The 11,976-nt window shown below is 32.6% G+C and overlaps 1 long non-coding RNA gene across 1 annotated transcript; it reads left to right on the plus strand.

Annotated features, from left to right (window-relative positions):
• The first annotated feature begins 4,255 nt into the window (after positions 1 to 4,255).
• Positions 4,256 to 11,756, plus strand: LOC139510669 (uncharacterized). The gene is made up of 3 exons (XR_011661949.1): positions 4,256 to 4,378; positions 8,945 to 9,052; positions 11,649 to 11,756. It is a non-coding gene; the product is annotated as an uncharacterized lncRNA (long non-coding RNA).
• The last annotated feature ends 220 nt before the right edge of the window (positions 11,757 to 11,976 follow it).

Genomic DNA, 11,976 nt, shown 5'->3' on the forward strand with positions numbered 1-11,976 from the left:
CTTGCTTCAAGGTATTTCAAACGGGGAAGAAATCCATTAACCTGACAAGCACGAGTATTTTACCAACGATATGAATAGAAAACAATTACATTGTATCATATTCCTGCAGACTTGGTGCAAAAAAAAGCAAAAACAATAATAAAAAAAATGCGTAAGTCATCTTTTTTATATTTGTAAAATCTTTGAAAAATGCATCAATTGACAAAACAAGTTAAACCAGCAATTAATTATCTTTACTTCAAAAGAACATTTGACCTTGCAAAACACTACATTTGGGTCATCCTAATGACATATGAAGTTGCATAAACAGTAATAATTAGATAAAGACTATGTACAATAAGTAAGTTGCAGTGGAATAATGGTTTTCACTTCAAACGGGCATCAGCAAAGGCTATGTTATATCTCCTTATTCCTCATGATACGCGTTAATTGATGAATGAGATCAGGAAATTGAAACAACAAACTTAAAAAAACAGTAACATCTATTTTAAAAGACATGGTATTTGCAGAGAACATTTGCACATAAACGTTGCGCAAATGCAAAACGAAAAGAAACAAAGTCCAAACACAGTTAGATAAAAACAGACAGAAAGCTAGTCAGGTCAAATACCAACATTCATAAACACGACAAATAATTAAAGAACCCGCTAATGATACCAGCAGGGTTGATAAAGCAAGATTGAGTATAGCAAGAACATTGTTTTGTCAACTCACCATCCTAACAAAGCCTGCGTATGCAATATGTATCTGTCAGTTGATACGATATTCCATAAAAGACGGACGAAAGATACCGGAGGGACAGTCAAACTCATAAATTGAAAACAAACTGACAACTTAAATTTCATATCTGCTTCCCTTGCTGTAAGCTATAAATCAAGGGTTCCGAATTTGTTTAGAAATAACAGTCATGAAATGTCAGTTTCACAAGTGACGCCGTATCTGTTTCAATTGCCCTTAACACAACCCCGTGCTCTTTTTCTCGAATGTTACATTTTTCACTATATTTGTAATAACACGAGAAACACGACAGGTGCCACATGTGGTACAGGATTTGCTTACCGCTCCGAAGCATCGGAGATGACTCGTTTTCGTTTAGGTTTGTGTTGCTCAATCATTTTGTTGTATGTTGTATTTTGTCGACTGTTTTTTATGCTTTTTGTCGTGTTTCGTCTTAAGGGAGTTCGCTTCTCAGTTTCAAAGTAATTAACTTTTCAACACACTAGTTTATATAGATAGGGAATTAATAAAGGAATCCAAAGAGCAAAAAAATATATATAGGTCACCGTGCTTGTTTTCTAGATATAAGCCATTGAAATTTTTGCGGGAAAATATTCTCTCTTGACTTTTCATAGCTTTATCATTGACAGGTTGAAGTTCTCAAAAACTGTTAAAAAGTAATTAAAATTTTATAAGACTTTTACAGATGGCATATCATTATACATGTAAAAGATTTACAAAAAAGAAAAATGGGGGTCACCGGGAAAATTTTTCAAGGCATTCAAATGGGTAAAACCAGAGGATTCCGAAAATCTGACAAAAAATCCAAAACGTGACAAGCCAGCTTCCTTACGTCATGGCATTGTCAGTTTGACTTCGAATTATGAGCTTGAATATCCTTTTGGTATCTTCGCCTGTGTCCTCCGACATATATCGTGATAATTGTGCCTTCCAAGAAATGGAATACTTAATATCATAAAGGTTATGTGATGAATGTTTTGCTTTGCGTCACAGAATGCTGATCCTAACCTCAATAAGTTGCCTGCTTTCCAAAGTAAATATTTTCAAAATATTCCATAACTGCAACAAGTGTATTACGATATTTCTCTACTCGAGACAGTTGAATTTTAATTTTTAAAGTGCGAGGCTTGCCGGACTTTTTAGATTTAAAATTTAATTGTTAAGAGTGGTGACATATCGTAATACACGAGTTGCAGTGGTGGAATCTGTTTCTGTTATGATTTTTATCCTTCCTTTTCAAGAATTTGTGGAAAGTTGTATTCTTTTGATGTGACATCATCAGGCATGGTCGCCTTTTTTCATGACGTCACAATCAGAAAATTCAGAAGAAATCAAGAAAATTTAACGTCACAATTAAATTTCAACCAATCTTTTGCCGAGAACAGATTTTTCAATAGTGAAGAGAAATACTTTTCTCACACCGGTCAGGAAATGTGAAAATAGCAAAAACAATAGAATAAAATTGAGAATGGAAATGGGGAATGTGTCAAAGAGACAACAACCCGACCAAATAAAAAACAACAGCAGAGGGTCACCAACAGGTCTTCAATGTAGCGAGAAATTCCCGCACCCGGAGGCGTCCTTCAGCTGGCCCCTAAACAAATATATACTAGTCCAGTGATAATGAACGACATACTAATTTCCAAATTGTACACAAGAAACTAAAATTAAAATAATACAAGACTAACAAATGCCAGAGGCTCCTGACTTGGGACAGGCGCACAAATGCGGCGGGGTTAAACATGTTTGTGAGATCTCAACCCTCCCCCTATACCTCTAACCAATGTAGAAAAGTGAACGCATAACAATACGCACATTAAAATTCAGTTCAAGAGTAGTCCGAGTCTGATGTCAGAAGATGTAACCAAAGAAAATAAACAAAATGACAATAATACATAAATAACAACAGACTACTAGCAGTTAACTGACATGCCAGCTCCAGACTTCAATTAAACTGTCTGAAAGATTATGATTTCATCATATGAACATCAGGCACAATCCTTCCCGTTAGGGGTTAGTATCATACCATCATAACATATATAAGAAGAACATAACCCGTGTCATGCCAACAACTGTTTTTAGAATAAATGTGTTTAGTTCCGATGCAAAGACCTTATCAGTGACTCAATATTAACGCCACAATATGCAATCTTTAATGACTTGACAACAGTATCGTAATTATATCCCTTCTTAAGAAGTCTATTCAAAGGTTTTGTAAGTTTCTGAGGTGAATACTGACACCTTTGTGCTTTATAAAGAATATTTCCATAAAAAATTGGATGTGAAATACCTGAACGTATTAGAAGTCTGCATGTTGAGCTATATTTACGAATGATGTCTTTATACCGATGATAAAATTTAGTAAATGTTTTGACTAGTTTGTGATATCGAAAACCCTGGTGTAATAATTTTTCAAGAAACACGTTTTGCCAAACGTATGTCAATAACAAATTTGTGGAATGAGAAAAATAAATGAGAGGTTTAACTAGCTGTAAAATCAGGTTCAATCCACCATTTTCTACGTAAGAAAGTACCTGTTCCAAGTCAGGAATATGATAGTTGTTATTTATTGGTTTGATGTGTTTGAGCATTTGATTTTGCCATTTGATCAGGGACTTTTCGTTTAAATTTTACTGGGGGTTCGGTATTTTTGTGATTTTACTTTTTATAATATAAAATGTGTGGAAGAACAGCGGAAATCGGTTATAAACAGACAAAAAAGATAATACGGTGAAATCTTGAGAGACACGGCGTTAGCATTATTTGCATAAGATACATATACTACTAAGTATGCAGGTAGGCTGATCAACTATCGACTATCGGTTTCTTTTTAAAGCTTAGTGGCAATATTTGTTTTAAATCTTCTTATTGAGAACTATTTTACAAATTGAAATCAGTTATGACGTCAAAGTTCATTGTGAGGTAGTTTCGTAGTCCTGATGTTTTGTGTTGATCGATTTTTTTTTGTCGGTGAAACTTGAATGTTACAAAGATTTTAAGATGTGATCGACCTTTTCTGTTGTTGATGTTCATCAAATATTTAAAGTAAGATGTGTAATCCTGAGTATAATCAGCACAAATTCAAATAACGTGTATCGATACTAATTTATAGGATGACAAGCGTCAGTTCCTGCTGATGTTGAACTATGGAACGTTAATTTCAATTATTTTTATTCCTTGAAATATATCAGACCTTTAACATATGTGTTATGTCCTTTTAGTACACCTTTTTTTCACAAAATGTTAGAATTTTATCTAATCATGAGCGAGTTTTAAATATAAATGACTGAATTCAGGGAATAGTCAAACATGTTACTACTTTCGTTTTATAAAAAGATAATTACATTATATTGATTTAATTACGATTCATTCTTGATCATTCTTAACAGTGTCTTTGTTCTTTATTTCTCATTCTTAACAATCCATTCAATATTACTGGAATTATTGAAATTGTATATATATATATTGAAATAACTTATACTATATTGTATTTACGTATCAAATCAATTCTGTATCAATAAGATCAAGGTGTCACTTAAAAAAAAACTTAGAGATCAGAGGACTGCGAATATGAACCGTTGTATTATCAACGTTCTTATCTTGTTTATTTTGTGTATACAGATGCGCAGTAATGTGAATGGTATGTATATAATATGATAAATTACTTTTATAATGATAAGGTATGGGGCAGTTATTTGCAAAAGTTTACAGTAAATCTTACTCATTCATATTTTAAAAATCTTATTTTTGCGTATACTTCTTTTTTAACTCTTTTCATTATTGTGGTTTAATAATTGTCTTGACGTATTTATAAAAGAGAATACCAAGTTAATATAGAATGAAATTCAAAACAGTGTGGCTTTGGCCATTGATTGACACATTAAATTCATCCGATTCGATTCACGACGTACCTACGATAGACATTTAAACTGTGGGGTCACCAAAGGTTTCTTAACGCCTTTAATTATAAAATAATTCGAAAAATTAATCAGGAATAACCTTTATGTTTTGATTTATATAATTAGTATAAATCAAAACATCGTGTTATTTCTGATTGATTTTTCGAATTACTATATTAAGGTGTTGTGAACCTTTGGTGACCCCATAGTTTAAGTGTCTTAAAAAAGTACATAATGAGCAGTGGTCGTTACATACAAACGTTCATCTAAATTGTCCCAGCCAATGAATGAATTTGATGTGTCAATCAATAGCCACAGCCACACTGTTTTGAATTTCATTCTATATATTCTTGACGCTTTATATTTGCGATATTTTTCTATTTTCGAAAGTCGCAAAATTAAATTGAGCGCAAAAGTTGTTTGGTCTACAATATTTTCTTTCGTTTTGATTTTAATATAAATTACAAGAGAGCTTGATACATAGGAAAGGATCAGACCAAAGAACATAATAAAATGTTTTTGGTGAATAAACAGTGTTGAAGTTAAATCTCCGTAGTATACTCCAGATTTACATAGGATTTTTACTACCTTAATTTTTAGTTTTATCAACGGTTTTTTACTGTGAATTATCCTTTTAACTTCACTTGTGTCATCCTTGTATTTTCCTATGAACGTCGATTTGTTTTTTCTTATTTATATGTTGGTATGGTATTTTAGTATTTTAACTGAGGTATTGTAATACATATTCGACAAATTTGATCAAATTTTCCAGTAAATTATGCTGAAAGAACCGTGCATTCGGCTGTGTGTGTTATAAAATTTCACACACGCACATCAAGTTGGGATATTGCCGTAATAACTGATATTCAATGTATAGAGAAACTCGCTTACCTTTCGGAAAAGAAAGAGATAAACTTAATTGTAATTACAAATTGGTCACAAATTTCTGTCACATCTACTATTCTCTTTTTTATTCAATAGAAATCTAGATATACTGCTTTCATTCTACATATTGATTCATTTTGCAGCCTATTTAAACAAAAATAACATTTTTTACTCGTCCTGAATATGCCTGAAATTTATGTCACTTAATGTGAAGCAAACAGCAATAAGTCATTGTTTAAGAAACAAGTAATCAAAACGCACTTTTATCTTTAGAACTGTGGTTGATGCATACATTACTTAGGTGGTATGGGTGTCTTCCTCCATCTTGGATTGTAAAAAACAGAGAATCAAAGGTCCAGATTTTCCATAAAGTTAGCAAAATTTGATGCAGGAATGCAGATGTTTAATGTACATTTTCATTTAAAAGTACCAATTTATAAGAATATAACTTCTAAATATTGATATTTTTGCAAATGTTCATAATTTTTGGTTGTTTTTTTTTTTTTTTTTTTAAATTGGCATTTTAAGGGGAGGTAACTCTAAAAAAGTGCATTTTCTGAAGGATTCTGTATGGAATTTTCCTATTTTGTATTTTAGCCGGAAAAAACGTACGGTGACCCTATCTTTTCTTTTTATATTCTCAAAGCAGTCTCTGAAAGCTATCTTTCCTGAAGTATTTAACAATTCTATCATTTTGTTTAGTTTCTAATCACAAAATGGTGTTTTTTCCTGTATAATCCATACAAAATGTGTCATTTTGTCCTGTCCTGTAGCTTGAGAAAATGCGCGGTGACCTATCATTTTTATTATATTTTTCAATATGTATCAATAGATACAACGTTTTGGCAAAGTATGAACAAATTCTATCATTTTTATTTTAGACTCCCATACCACCTTAAAGCTATTATTATTACACATTTACGACTAACATAGATTATAAATGAGTTGTGATTGAACCTCTTTATATGCTAATTCATCCATTTAATAGAAATGACGAGCCCTAAGTGACTACCATTTTGTTTCGCATATTTTGTCAATTTAAGATTTTGCTATACATGTATTTCCGAAGTCAACAATTCTGTTTTTTTCTCAAACAAACATATTTGTTTTACTGCATTTATCTTGTCATCGGTAAAACAACTTATGTTTCAATGAGTATATATATCAACGGGTTTGATAACGACATCATAAACGCTCTCAGGTGTACCAATAAAATGAAAAGAAAACAGACAGTAAAACCTTTGAAAAAAGTAAAATAAAAAAATACTCAACTCCGGGGAAAATTCAAAACGGAAGGTCCCTAATCAAATAGCATTAATGCGTATAAGTAAATGTATTATTCGCGCGGCACTACGATTTCCCTTCACATGTACAGCCTAATTCAATCAAAATCTATTCGGTATAATTAAACAGAAATATCATGTTATGGAGGGTTTTTCCCATATACCCCTTCAAAATCATGCCGAGAAAACAATTGGGTTTTGTGTGGTATAAAATTTCACACATCCACGTCAAGTTAGGATATTGACGTTAAATCTGATGTCAAATGGCCCCAAAAAATCACATAATAAACTACATTAGTCTTGTATTATTTTAACTTTTAGTTTCTTGTGTACAATTTGGAGTTTAGTATGGCGTTCATTATCACTGAACTAGTATATATTTGTTTAGGGGCCAGCTGAAGGACACCTCCGGGTGCGGGAATTTCTCGTTGCATTGAAGACCTGTTGGTGACCTTCTGCTGTTGTCTGCTCTATGGTCGGGTTGTTGTCTCTTTGGCACATTCCCCATTTCCATTCTCAATTTTACATCAAACGAATGGACAACAACTGTCATATTCCTGACTTTGTACAGGCATTTCCAAATGAAAGATGAAAGATGCAGATAAAAAAATCGACAAATGGAAGGATTTGATGTGTATACAAGGTGCACCTTTTGGTTTTTGACTTTTTTGTCTTGTTTTATTCATGTCAGGGCCATTAAAAAAAATGTCTACTGACCTTTACTTTTGTTTTCAGAATTTTATAACATATAGTTAGAGATAAAGATATTCTTGAAAATATTAATAAATACTTATTATATGTACTAGCAAAAGGGTGGCAATGCTTAATATATGATAAATCTAGAGAGAATCACTTCCGTTAATTTTGAATTGATTAATTCTTAAAATCAAGGACGCATACCTTTACCCAGTTTCTGAAATTTTGGTTCATATGTTTATAAATTACCAATATTTAACAGTCTTTAAAAGTGCTTGTTATTTTTTAAAACAGGAGCTCATATCCAAAATGCATCACTCTTAAGAACTTCCATACTATGTGACCATGCACGCACCTTAATTATCAATTGAGATATGTAATTGCCTTACGATAGTGTAGAGTGTATTTTACAAGTGAATATTCAGAAGTTGACAATAAACACATTTAGTTAAAAACCAGTTGTTGGCATGACACGGGTTATGTTCTTCTCATATATGTTATGATGGTATGATACTAAACCCCACACGAGAAGGATTGTGCCTGATATTCATATGATGAAAATATAATCGTTGAATCAGTTTAAATGAATTCTGGAGCTAGCATGTCAGTTAACTGCTAGTAGTCTGATTTTATTTATGTATTATTGTCATTTTGTTTTTTTGATCTTCTGACATCAGACTCGGACTTCTCTTGAACTGAATTTTAATGTGCGAATTTTTATGCGTTTACTTTTCTGCATTGGCTAGAAGTATAGGGGGAGGGTTGATATATAATAAACATGTTTAACCCCGCCGCATGTTTGCGTCTGTCCCAAGTCAGGAGCCTTTGACCTTTGTTAGTCTTGTATTATTTTTTTGTATTTATTATTTTAGTTTCTTGTGTATAATTTGGAATTTTGTATGGCGTTCAATATCACTGAACTAGTATATATATTTGTTTATGGGCCAGTTGAAGGACGCCTCCGGGTGCGGAAATTTATCGCTCCATTTAAGACTTGTTGGTGACCTTCTGCTGTTGTCTTTTCTATGGTCGGGTTGTTGTCTGTTTGACACATTCCCCATTTCAATTCTCAATTTAAATAGTTTAACTTAAGTGATTAACCTGGTTATAAACCCAACTTAGAAGATATCTGTCTGTGTCAAATTCCAAATTTCAGTTGTACTGTCAAGGTCATTAGGATGTCATAAATATAAGCCACCACTCAAATGCAATTGGAAAGACTAGAGATCGTAAAATATCAGAACACATTAGAAGATCGTAGACTTGTATCATATATATCAAAATAATGAAATCGTCACTAAGATATCAACCGATCAAAAAACAATCAAAAGAGAGGTCAGATATATACATTTACTTCTTATTGTTAAAATATCATTGTAGAACAACATATTGCTAACTTGGACATTGCTTCTGAAAACAATGAAGAATGTGTATTTATTTTAGGTTTTATAATACGATGTTCAACATATATGGAATATAATAAGGACACAAATTCTTGTGAATGTATAAACGGATATAAATGGGACGAGGAAGTTCAAGCATGTGTTAAAGGTAGTTTATCTATTACCGACATACATATTTGTTGACAACACAGATTCTACATATATGATAAGACAATAATATATATCGCTTGCTTGTCAATACATACTTTAAATAGTTGTCAAAGGAACCAAGATTATAAATTCATACGCCAGACGCGCGTTTCGTCTGCATAAGACTCATCAGTGACGCTCAGATCAAAATAGTAATAAAGCCAAACAAGTACAAAGTTGAAGAGCATTGAGGACCCAAAATTCCAAAGAGTTAACAAAACATAAACAAAACTACAGGAAGCCCTGTGCATACCGTATATACAATTCAAAATAAAGATGATTGTCTGCTCTATGGTCGGGTTGTTGTCGCTTTGATACATTCACCATTTCCTTTCTCAATTTTATATGATAAATGAGAAGGTATAATAAGTTCAAACTTTTGGTAAGTTGCTTATATATCTACCAAGTGACAATCCTTAATACGATCTGAAGACTTAAGTCTTGTCAAATATCCGTATTAATCATTTTGAATCTATTCTTACATATATGTAACGCAATATACAGCAAACACTGCCATAAAAGTATAATTTTGAACGATATTTTACAATAAAAGAGGGACGAAAGATACCAAAGGGACAGTCAAACTCATAAATCTAAAACAAACTGACAACGCCATGGCTAAAAATGAAAAAGACAAACAGAAAAACAATAGTACACATGACACAACATAGAAAACTAAAGAATAAACAACACGAACCCCACCAAAAACTAGGGGTGATCTCAGGTGCTCCGGAAGGGTAAGCAGATCCTGCTCCACATGTGGTACCCGTCGTGTTGCTTATGTGATTACAAATCCGGTAAATAGTCTAATTCGGTAGGTCACATTCATGAAAGGGAAGGGGATTGTAGTTACGACGTAAGGAACATATCCGATATCATTTGTGAAACGGTCATTCCATAACAGTCAACCAACTCGTGATGGCGTCCGTAAAATTTACGAAGGGATGATTTCAACTTCACCATTTGGAACTTTTGGTTTAATAGCTTCCTTGTGAGCAGTAACCCTCTATCAAGAAAATCATGATAGGAAATGCAAGCACGGGAATATCGTATCAATTGGGAGATATATACCCCGTATGCAGGTGCTGCTGGAATGTTGCTACTTAGAAATGGAAAGTTCACAATCGGAAAGCTGTAATCATCTATTTTGTCGTAAAGTTTTGTTTTCAACCGACCCTCATTGTCAATTTCTAGATGTAAGTCAAGATATGAAGCCGACTTAACTGTATCTGTAGTATCCTTTATCTCCAATTCGATTGGATAGATGCGTTCCACATAGTCACCAAATTTTGAATTGTTTAGTGAAAGAACGTCATCTATATAGCGGAAAGTAGAGTTAAAGCATATTGCTTACTTCTTATCTTTCTTCCTAAGAAGTTCCTGCATGAAGTCAGCCTCATAATAATAAAGAAACAAGTCGGCAAGTAGAGGGGCACAGTTTGTTCCCATTGGGATGCCGACAGTCTGTTGAAAAACACGTCCTGCGAACGTTACAAATATGTTGTCAATCAAGAAATCAAGCATCTTGATAATATCGGTTTTAGAGAATTTTTTGTTTGAATCAGAGTGATTCTTTACAAAGTATGATTTATCCCTCCCTAAGACAAGATACTTGTATCTACGTTGGCCATTCTTTTTTATGAAGCAAAGTAATACCAACTCTTTCAATTTGTCTTTTAGTTTGGAATGTGGAATACTTGTGTAAAGAGTAGAAACGTCAAATGTTTTAATACTGTTACAAGATGAAAGAGAGTTAGATTGTATGTACTCTAAAAGATCTTTGGAATTTTTAAGTATCCACATCTGATTCACGCCACCTCTAGAATAGGCAGTTTCACAATAACTTTGAAGCCCGCCTTTGAATGCTGATAAAATAGATGTTAATAATTTAGAAAGAGGTTTCGTGGAGCACTTGGAAGACACAGCAATATACCGTTGTTTGTAAGGACACTTATGTAGTGTAGGATGACAACCCTGAAAATGTTTTGTCATTTAAGGGACCTAACTTAAAATCTTACAATACCTTTCTTTAAGATTTTATTGAGACAAAAGAAATTTAAGAAAAATGCGAAATGTATTGATTATCGGATGACAAACTGATGCATGTATTATGTTCTGATAAATCAAAGCTTTTAATCATACCAGAAGCGAAATGATATATACACATTATACAACCCCGAAGTAATGGAAAATTTGGCATATTTTTAAATGATTGTAAATGTATTGTATTCAATAACGTACTTGTTAGTACAACTCACCAGATACAGCTGTCATCGCTTTGTCTTGGCCATGGTCTCTTAAGATTCTTTTGGTTTTATATTTGCTATTTTTCAAAAATTTGGTATAGCGCATAAACCGGTTATGGAAAGACACTCACAATCGTTATTAAACGTATCTTTTTTATAAACAATTACATAAACATTGACGCGATATATAAAAAAGGGGATTTTAAGAAATACATTGTATTTTTTAATAAATTAATTTACTTTTCCACATTGAAATGATTGGAGCAAATTTGTATTGTAAAACCTAATAACATATATAAATACTTTCAGATAGTACTGGTTGCTGCCTTCCGGGTGCTCCTGGGAAACGATAACATGTAGTACCAAAGAAGAACGACAAGAAAAACATTATTTACAAATATTACTAGCAAATAAAGCTGTAATTCTAATCTGTTTGAAAGGATTTATTTTTATTATGTCATTTACCGATTAAGAACTTTAATGGCGACACAGTTGATATCAACATTGCTCATAGAATATTGTTCTCATAACTAGTATTAAAAGAAGTTTCATAGAAAAACCGAAAAGAGATCAAGTAAAATTATTCCTCACAACAATTACTTTCATCAGTTTTAATCTTGGTAAAGCAATACAATTT

The sequence above is a fragment of the Mytilus edulis genome, chromosome 2 (assembly GCF_963676685.1).
Source record: "Mytilus edulis chromosome 2, xbMytEdul2.2, whole genome shotgun sequence".
Lineage (NCBI taxonomy): Eukaryota > Metazoa > Mollusca > Bivalvia > Mytilida > Mytilidae > Mytilus > Mytilus edulis.